This window comes from Poecile atricapillus, chromosome 3, assembly GCF_030490865.1.
Source record: "Poecile atricapillus isolate bPoeAtr1 chromosome 3, bPoeAtr1.hap1, whole genome shotgun sequence".
NCBI classification, from domain to species: domain Eukaryota; kingdom Metazoa; phylum Chordata; class Aves; order Passeriformes; family Paridae; genus Poecile; species Poecile atricapillus.
The window spans coordinates 37,332,991-37,343,486 of NC_081251.1; the positions used below are offsets into that span (position 1 = coordinate 37,332,991).

The following is a 10,496-nucleotide window of genomic DNA, read 5'->3' on the forward strand; positions in this document are numbered from 1 at the left end:
GGCAGCCTGTTCCAGTGCCTCACCATCCTCACAGTAAAGTACATCTAATTTAAACCTACCCTCTTTCAGTTATTTGAATATTTACAGGAGATAGTACTTCTGCATTTTGTTAACACTGAAGACTCATTTGATTGAGTTCTGCTTTCCTCTAACTTTTTTTTTAAATTGCCTGTTGCAGACACAAGCTGGAAATAAAAACCCCAAATCTCTCATGCCCCAGAAAGCCAATTCGTACTGCTAAGCTACAGGTTAGGCTAGGCATAGGCTGCTGCTGGTTTTCTGCAGAGCCACCACATTGCCAGAGCAAGACCAGAAAAACCTTCAGGAGACGGGGCATGATGCAGTGACGGTCAGAGCACTTTGGGGACCAGATGTCCCATGGCCAGCTCTAAGCCTTTTAAAAAAATTTGGTTTAATTTGATGCATTATCCAGGTTCTTGACAGACTCCATAACAAACTTAACATGCACAAAACTAACCCTACACATAGACGGAGTAATTTCTTGCCCATTTCATTCTCAGGGCTGGCCCACTGTGGGACGAGACAGGTGCGAGGGCAAGCAAAGGTAAGGAGAGGAGATGCTGAGCAGAATCACAGCCCCAAATTTGGCAGCCACACTGTCAGCTGCCCTTCACAGGTCCAGCCTTCAGTGATTTTAGACACAAATCCCATTCCAGAGTCAAGAGCTCAAAACATCAATGAGATTTAGACATTATGAATTCGCCATGATCCAACCTTCACGATACTTCTGATACTTGGCATGACAAGCCAAACTCAGAGTGCTGAAGCTATGTCCTCTTGAAATCTAAATGACCACTGACACCTTATTTTGCAGTCTTTACCAATTTTTCTTCTGTGAACTTCAGTAAGAGTTGTCCCTAAATAAATCCCTTAAGTTGAAATTTGGCCTTTTATGCTATATCCATCTGAAAATAATAAAACCTGTCTTATTGTTGCCATGTAACAAACAATTGGATTTCCACATGTTGCAAAGTTTTATTTCCACAGGCTTCTGCACCTCTATTTTTAGTGCACTTCTCCCAGTAAGTGGCTACAAGACAAAGATTCTCCATTACAGTCTGGTTACACAAGAAACTGACAAACACGTCCAAGGTATTTCAGCACAACCCAAAACAACTACATTAAGATATATAAATATTTAGTGGTAAAAGATGCCCCCTGAAAACGAGGAAGCTGGGATAAATCTAGATTTTCTGATTGGATTTTGTTAAAAACACATTCTTCTTTTAAAATAGAATAAGAAGAAACAAAAGAACCATCACATCCTTATAAGGAATAACTTTCTAGTATAAATATTGCAGCAACAGAGAAAGTAAACATGAAGGCTTCATAAAGTGGGAATTCTCACTCCAACAGGGAAGAAAATACTAGCTCTGCCTCATGTATAGCCTTCAAACCTTGTAACAACACAGGCAACAGATAGCAACACTAAATATTAATGCAGCAGATCAGGAGACACTGATTGGACTACCATGCAAAGTACCACACCTTGAATAAAAGAATTAAATTTTGATATATTATAACACCATGAAGGGCATGCTCTGCTTACATGAAAACAAAATAACCTCACGTTCTACAAGGCATACTTTCAAACAAAAAGCTGAATGTGCTAGAGGTTGCTTGACTGCATTGAACACAGTGCAGAATCTTTACAAAAAGGCAAAGAGCTAAAAGGACTTGAGAACTATTACTTTTCAAGAGAGAGAGAAAAATAAAATAATTTAACAGATCACTTTCTGATTTGCACTTTTTTCAGCATCACTTTTAGTACTGGAAGTGTGCTTCCTTCCAGGTGGTGACAGACACATCCTACAGTTGTACAGTCCATGTTTCAACTAATATTTTCTGTTTACTTTCCTCTCCAGATCCTCTGACCCCCAGCTGAAACAGCAATATAGGTCACTCAGCAGTCTTACTGTCCCTCTCCTCACCAGATTGGAAAAGAGGTGGAGAACAGCAGCTCAGCAAGATGAGGTAGCGTGCCAAGTCTTCCCCCAGTCGACATAAATACATTATATTTTCCAGATGCACATCTCTGACATCGAGGCTAAGGATTGGCAATACTCTATGGTGAAATGCAAAACACTGAGAAGAAGACAGGAAAGGGGAAGACTTTTGCACTGCAAGCAGTGGTATGAGTAGGTTTTCTTTGAAGGGTACAAGATCCTTCACTGCTGCATAGCAAATCACTAAATCTTCCATAAGTTAAAAAAGAAAAAATCTCAAAGTAATATTTTCCAACCTTTCACTAAGAGTAGGGGCCAAAACCACACGTTTTAAAGGTCTTCCACAGTTTTATTATTAGAAGTAGAAACCCTACTGATACTGATGAGTCATTTGTATTGGCGGAAACCAAGAACACCCATTTTCTTCATGTGCTATAAAGCTCTCAGTGTGGTTTTCTATTAATTACTGGTCAAAGTAGCTGACTAAAAACAAAACGAGTGACATGAACTCACCTTGTTATAAAACCCTGCTCTATAGCAGCTGATTTTATTTATCACACTTTCAAAGACCGCTTATTTTTCACCCCATTCCACAAGAAGAAAAAAAAAAATCAAAAAAAGACAACTACGAGGCTAAACTCCCTCACAGTAAATCCAGAACTGCAGATGGCTAATTCACTCCACTTCTGCAAAGGCTTTTGTGATCAGCTAAGAAAGAAAGAAGAAAGGAGGGAAGGAAAAAAAAAACAAAAAACAAAAAACAAAAACCACAACAAGATCAGTTAAAAATCATCAGTCAGCAGCAGCTATCATTTTAGAATCCTTATGAGTAATCAGAATAGAGTCTGTAAATAAAGAAGCAGTTGTACAAGAGTGTGAGCAGATGAAGGAATCCTTTCATGCTAGCAGCCAGTGATATTGCCACACAGGAGGTAAAAACGAGACTAAGAAATAGAAAAATTTTGAAAATTAAAGACGGCTAAACCCAGGTTTTTTAAAGTTTAATCATAATTCCTTGCTGGCTTTAAAGAAGATTTATGCCATAAAAAGGAGAGGAGGGTAGGAAACTCCACAGCACAGCTTGCATTTGGAAAGGGAAAACACAATTCATAGGCTAGACTTGCCATACTCAAATTTGGAATGATGCTCAGGGGGGTTTTTTGGCAACACCCCTGTCACCAAACAAAAAAACAACAAAATTAAACAAACCCTATGCAAACGAACAAACAAAAAAAACCTACACCGACAAAAAACACCTAAACCCCAGAGGTTCAGCTTGCTGATCCGTAGCATCAGCGTGCACTTGGAGCGCAACCTCTGCGGCAGCACAATGAACTTCCACTTCACCCTCCGCACCTAGAGGAATGGCAGCCTGGCAAAATGACAGTGTGTTTTGATGTTGCTGGGGAAGAAAACCACAGCAAAGCAGTGACCGGAGAACCGAAAATAACCTTTGAACAGCGGGCTCGGCACTGCCGGTCTCTGTGCCCGCGCCTCCTATTGTGGATAGTTTATAGCCAGGGTAGCTCCAAGCTGCACCAGACACGTGAGTCAGCAAGAGCGGCTCGTAGGAAACTGCTGACATGTTCAATTGCTCTCTCACACACCGAACACACCTACCCGCTAAATAAAAAACAGCCTGCATGCAAATCGGGGTGAAGGAACACCTCCACACCTACGGTTCCTGTTTTCCTAGTTCAGGTTTAAATTTTAAAGCGATCACTAAAGAAAGAAGACGAAGAATAATAATAATAAAAAAAAGGCCCTCAGTGAATGTCAGCTATAATAAGTAGCTGTGATTAAGTCTCAAGGGTCATTTTGTTTATTTAAGCTGCTTTTCCTCTTTTCAAAAAACAAAATTGCTGCTCCACAGCCCAGAAGCCCTGCGTGGTGACAGGCAGAGAACAGTTCCTGTTTTTCCTAGTGCGGAGACTCCTTCTGAACCTGAGCACCAAACCCCATCTACAGCCCAGCTGACTTTTTTCAACACTCAGGAGGGGAAAAAAAATAAAATTAAATAAAATAATAATAATAAAAAAAAGCTTCAGGTGTGTATTTCAACTCCTACTAGGGACAAACTGGAAAATGCAATGTTTTTTTGTTCCCAATAGCTTTTCAAACATCTTGTTCAGTTGAGATAGCAGAGAGAGGTGTATGCAAATTATAGGTCCTAGGAATAAATTTGGGAGGATCTGACCATTTTCGGTCATCTTTCCAATTGAAAAGAAGAAAAAGGCACAACTCAGGTCCCCGTGTCCATTGCCCCCGCAACCACCACCTGCACCACCTCCTCCTTCTCCGTTTCCTTTGGGGCACTGAATCCGAAATGTCCCAGCTGGCAGGACTGCACCAGCAGGTGTAAACAGCAAAGGGGGAGCAGACACAGAAGTCAGGAAGGGCTGAGAGGTTACACACAGAGGGGGCTGCGTGCCTGGAGGCCCCCTCACCCACACAGGAGCTGCAGTTCAGCCCCCACTGTATTAGCAGCTTTTACAGACAGTCTTTTTCAAGCTAGGGACACATCTATTGATCTGCTGAGATGCCAGTGCAGCACAGGTGGTGTTCTTGAGATTGTTGCTGCGGCTCCTTCTGCATGAAGATCAATACAATCGAGCAGAGGAGTCTTCTGAGCCCAATTTTTGACAGATCAAAGTTCTGCCACACATGTAAACTTTCAGCATAAGGGCTTTCCTGAACTTATTCCCTCGTTCTTTTTTATCTCCCTGTTCTGAACATGTGGTTGCTCTTTGATCATTAGTTCTAGTGACTCAGAAGATGCAAGTCCATCACTGGTCACAGAGGCAGCATTTGTATACATTCCTCTGCTTGGCTGCTTTAAAATTGTAATTCATAGTCTAAGAGTGGCATGGTATGTGGTGCTCTTTTCAACCCACTACAAAGATGTTTCTGCCTATCTAAAAAGCAAGATGAGCACATTGCAACTCAGCTGGCTATATTAATACGTTTTACATCTTCTTGATGCAAGCTTCAAATAAATGTGTAATATTCAGACAGCTGCCACAGTTAGTATCTTTTGGAGGAATTTAAAGGAATGATGACTGTTTTTTGTAACAACCTGAATGAGTACTTTGAGCACTATTCCAGAAATCCTGCAGGAGTTACTGGGACTAGAACTCTACTGCCCATTCATCTACTACAACAAAATCATTTGGGCACCTGCTCAAATATCAGTAAAGAACTGCAGTATCAGAACAACACTCTTTACACGTTCTCTTAAAGCATCTGTAGTCCGCAGGAACACTGAAAGCAGCAGGAGTAATGCAGAGAAACCATGATGTTTAAACCTGAATTTCCTTCAGCACATCAATGGAATGATTAGTGTATTTTCCCAACGGCTCAACTCAGAAAGCCCTTATATACAAGCATCACACCCAAAATGAACTGAGCTGCAAATTCAGACCCAGAGGTGAAAGAAGCATGCATGCCTTCAAATCGAAGTCAGACCTGCTCAACACTACAGGAACATTCTTAATGTAAACTAAGAATCCATTCAGAAAGTATTCCTTTGAGTAAAAAGGCATACACATTTTGATTTGAATATATAAACCATGTTCATACCACCTAAATTAAAACCACAAGAGACTCTGTTCATGTCACACAATACATGCTATTCAATTTTACCAACTGTTTATTACATAAAAATGTCATTACTACTGAAAAGATTACTTCACATATATTAATGTTACCCATCTCATTTTTCAGCTTAGTGCCATAAAGCCCTCTTTGCTACGGTTTGAGAAGTCTCCTCTTTATCTGTGCGTATGTGAAGCCCTACCCAAAAACAATGTGACACACACACAATGATGAAACATCTCTTTCTATTCTTAAAAAAAAAACAAAACACACTCATTTTTTTTTTCCACTACACCTTTAGAGAAAACCTGAAAGGAAGAAAGAAAATAATTGGCAAACATACTGCAGCCTCACTAAGAAAACAATGGCACTTCAGACTGAAAAAACAAGCAACGAAAGTTTTAAAATAAGCAAAGGCAAGCAACTTCTGTCACATATCCCACACTACATATCATCTATTTTAGGGTTTTATTTTCAGGTCTCTTTGTCTTTTATTATGCACTTGCAGAGAGAGATATGTAAGATTGCTATATATTATGGAGATTTTATTATTTCAATGAGTATCTGAAGACTTCTTCAATATCAAAGACTTACCAAAATCCCCTTGTAAACTCAGGTTTCATGCCTAACTTCCCTTCCTGCCCAACCCAAAAGAGCAAACAGACAATGTTTTCTTGCTGCAAAATGAATGACTGAAAGCCAACGGGAAAAGAGAGGAAGGCATCCCACCTACATCACCAGAGCAATCTGCCAGCATGCACATTACCACCAACAGATGTTCCAGATGTGCCTTTGGGTCAGAAAAGACTAGGAGTACCTGTCCTAGAACTGTCACCAGTGTGACATACCCGAGCATAAACAATTGCTGTCGATTAAGAACTCAGGATCTATCAGCATGTGCATCAGTCATCTATTCACTGCATGCATCTTCCCCATCTACTCTCCACAATGGTAAAAGTTTAAAAAAATTGTAGCTGTTTAACCTCAAGTCTCACAGCAGAGTTGCCCAGCATTGCCCAGAAATGCACACTTTGCTTCTGTGAAGCATTTCTGCAAAATAACCCTAAATATCTTGAGAACCACCCTATATCCAAAATCACTAGGGACATTTCTTGCCCGCTTGGCAGCTGTGTACTGGCGTACATCTGTTTGAGTGGTTTGCCCAGCGTTACAGAGGAAACCAACAAGAAAACTAGACCTATGATCCCGATTTTTCACTTCTCTACTTTTCCAATTAGTCACGGCTTCCTTCCATTCCTTGCAGAGCACCTTCATAGCAGCCTTTGAAGCTGCAGGGTCAAATGTGAAAAGCAATGCTGAAAACTCAGGTTCAGTACACGGCAGGGAAGTACAACGCCGATCCATTTCGCTGCACAGCTGCCCAGGTCCCAGTGACAGGGGGCAGGCGGGTGGACACAAAAGGCAACAAGGCTTTTAAAAGAGCAAGCCCACATGTGAAGTAGAATTTTATTTCCATTTGTCAGACGTAAAGCTCCTAGAACAGTGGTTTAAAGCTGTTGCCTATGGGGCTGTTGCAGCAAAAGCCTAACACACCGCCGTATCGTTTTATTTTGCCCATCTCATCTCAGCAATTATCTCAAATTTCAGTATTTACATACCTGAAAAAGTCAATTTACCCAGACATCACACCCTCCCCAAACTGCAGAGCATTCCACCAGCTACAGCAGAATCACAGACAATTCCCGGCTCAAAAAAAAAAAAAAACCCAACTTGCGTTCAGAGCCTCAGAAAAAAAAAAAAATTAAATATGCACAAGTTTAGCGATAGTTTCAAAGTCTCTGAAAACGGGCTTTCATCACCAAAACACTGACACGGCTTCAACTAGAGCAAACAGGAACGCTGTAATTTCCCAGTCTTTCCAACATCTTAAGGAGTATTTCTAATCAGATGTCGACCCTGCCTCACGTTTATTACTGAAGACTGAAACCCGGGGTTTACTCCGGAGCTTCAATAACAAGGGCACAATGATCTCACGGCAACCGAAGCGATTTAAGCAAGACACCCGCTGCACGACCAAAATAGCCCGCTCCACAAAAGGAGAGGCACGGTTTCACACTTAGCTTCTTTCATGACAGCCAGCGTCTCCGCGGAGCGCTGCCTTGCGCGCACGCCGCGCCTTCGTGAGCCCAGAAACTGTTACCGGAGTTGGCATCCCTGCCCGAACCGAGGGGACCGGGGGTGTCGGGGGGCACGGCGGGACGCGCTGCCCGCCTGTCCCGGGAGGCTGCAGGTGTCGGCGGCGGGGGCCGGGACCGGGCGAGGCGCCGGGCCGGCGCTCGGCGGAGGGGCTGCCCGGGGCTCGCGGCCGTGCGGAGGGGAGAGCGCGCACGGACACACGCGCACTCCCCGTTACGCAACGCGCGTATTTCCCACTTGAAGGAATAAGCGCTAAGCGCGCCTGCACAGCCCGCGGAGCTCCGGGGGCGGGGGTGCAGCCCCCCGCCTGACCCCGCGCAACAGCTGCTGTGCCTGGGAGGAGGAGGAGGAGGGGAGAAACCACGCTGCCCCCCCCGCACGGCCAGCCTCCCCCCAAACTTCGCCCCCGCCCCCCGCCCGTTCCCCTTCCCCTGCGGGGCTGCCGAGCCGCGGAACAGGCGCACTCACCTCGCCTCCGCGCAACTTTCGGGGGTCGCCCCTCTCGCTGCAGCCTGGGCGGGAGGTGGGGGAGGCAGCGGGGCGGGGTGGAGCGGGCCCGGGGGTGGGGGGGCTGTTACGGCTGAGGAGGTTTGGGGAAGGGGGAGGTTGCTCTTGTTGTTGCTGCTGCTGTTGTTTCGGAAATTCTTATTAGTATTTCTCTGCGGTCAGAAACCTGCACCCTCCCCCCCCCAAATGAAAAAAAAAAAACCCGACCCAGACGATCATCACATGGCGATTGCTTTGAACCAGCTGTTTCCAGAGCCAAAGTCTTGCGGAGAAAAATAAAGGGGGAAGGGAGGGAAGGAGGGGAGGGCTGGCAGGGGGGCCGGAGGAGGAGAGAAAGCCGCAGCGGAGGGAGGGCGGGTGGAGAGAGGGCGGGCGGCGGGGGGGAGGGGGAGCAGCACCGCGGCGGCTGTGTCGCTGCCGGAGCGGCACCCGGGGCCGGCGGCGGTGGCAGCCCGGCCGGTGGAGGCGAAGGAGAGAAGGCGGCGCTGCTGTGCTGCTGCTGCCGCGGCCGCTGCTGCTGCCCGGCTCTGCCGCCCGCCCGCCGCCGCCGCCTCCCGCGCCCCGGCCCAGCGCCGCCCCCGCCCCTCAATCGCTACATTGTTGACATTCGCAGGCTGACGTCACCCTCCCCGCCCCGCCGCGCGCTCCATTCACAACAACGCTACGCCGACGGCGCAGCGCCCGCCACCGCGCCTACGCCCGCCGCGGCCCCTACGCGCGGGGAGCGGCGTACGGCCGCTCCGCGAATAGCGGCGGCGCCGCCGGCGCTCCGCCCGCCCCGCCCCTCCGCGAGCGGCCGGCGCATGCGCGGCGCGGGTTCGCTCGCTCCCTCCCTCCCGCGGCGCTGTGTGTATGTGTGTGTGTGTGTGTGTGTGTGTGCGCGCGTGTGCGCGAGAGGGGGTGCGTGCGTGCGTGCGCGCGTGCCGCCGGACCCCGCGCCGGGGCTCGCGCCGGCGGCCGCGGGGGGCTCTGGGAGCCGTAGTCCGCCGGGAGGGGCCACCATGGTGGTGGGGGCGGCCCGAGGGGGCTCTGCTGCGGCGGTGGGGAGGCGCTGAGCAGGGTACGATGGGCAGGGTGTGACGGGCAGGGCAAAGAACACCCATCCCGGTCACCCCTGGCTTTCAGCGCGGCCGCCTCGGTGTTGATGCCTGCGTTATTTTGCGTGCTCCGCCCCCCCCCCCCCCCCCCCCCGGAGAAACCTCATCCTACTTACAGTGCCGACCGCAAGCGCCCAGCAGTCATGAGTCAGCCGTGCTGAGCATCGCACGGGGAGGTGAGCGCTCCCGGGACTGAAAACAAAAAGAAAACCCCGACAGTCCCGAGGCGGGAGCGCTGATTGTTCTTCGCCTCCTCTCGGGTGTGTGTGTGTGTGTGTTTGTCTGTGCGTGTGAAGCGCCTGAATCCGAGCCCTTTTCCCACCCCGAGGCTTGGCGCCATGGTTCCTTTTGCCAAGTGGAAAGCTGTGATTCCTGCAAATTATCCTGGTGCCGGCAGCCAGTACTTCTGAACGAGACCCCAAATGTCAATGGACATGAAATGCAGTTGGGAGAACGGGTAAATGAATAAGCTGCATTCTGCAAGCCCGAGTTACTCAGCCGGGCTCGGACAGAAAAACATAAAGATGAAAGACAGCTGATAAAAAGGAAAGTTGGAGAATAAATGATTCACAATAGGGGCCGTGAGTGAGATTATCTCTGGAGACATCTCTAATTAAAGGGCGTTGGATAACTAGAGGGTTACATTTTCCTGGGTCAATGGTCTTGAAAAAGAAATTGCAGTTGCAGTAAATGTCAATAAAGAATGATGGTGACCTACTGCTAACAAAAGCACGTTCAGTAATTAACATGTGCATGTTTGTTATTTTTTCTGCGTTTGTCAGTTTTCATTGTACATTTTCATCCTCTGTTTCCCCCTTTCACTACAGGCAGACGATATACTGTGTTTTCTGTATCTTTTAGAGAGGAGACATTCCTGTGAACTTTTCTCAATGATATCTTCTGAAATTGCAGCAACTACATGCATTTTCGAAGTCTGCTAAAGTACGGAAAACTATGTTGTCAACCTAGATTCAACTCTTGGTATGTCAGGGCAAGCAAGCATATATTCACTTTTCAAAAATACGATTCTCCCCAGTTTGCATTATGCTCTATTGTCCACTTGTGTAAAGCCTTTAGCTCCTTATAGCGTTTTGCCTCTACTTTTCCTAGCTACATGTGACTGCAGAATAGCACCCCACTGGAGATTTTGACTCATAAACGTCACTTTCTCTTT

General features: G+C 46.9%; 1 protein-coding gene across 2 annotated transcripts in view; it reads right to left on the reverse strand.

Moving 5' to 3' along the window:
• Positions 1 to 8,509, reverse strand: part of BACH2 (BTB domain and CNC homolog 2) — a 182,842-nt gene extending 174,333 nt beyond the window's left edge. Inside the window, exons 1-2 of one of the 2 annotated variants that reach the window (XM_058836054.1) lie at positions 8,433 to 8,509; positions 8,187 to 8,345 (exon numbers count right to left, since the gene is read on the reverse strand). The gene's annotated coding sequence lies outside the window, so the exon portion shown is untranslated. Of the gene's footprint in view, positions 1 to 8,186; positions 8,346 to 8,432 lie in introns of those variants that run through there. The other variant, XM_058836056.1, reaches the window with a different exon arrangement.
• Between the last annotated feature and the right edge of the window lie 1,987 nt (positions 8,510 to 10,496).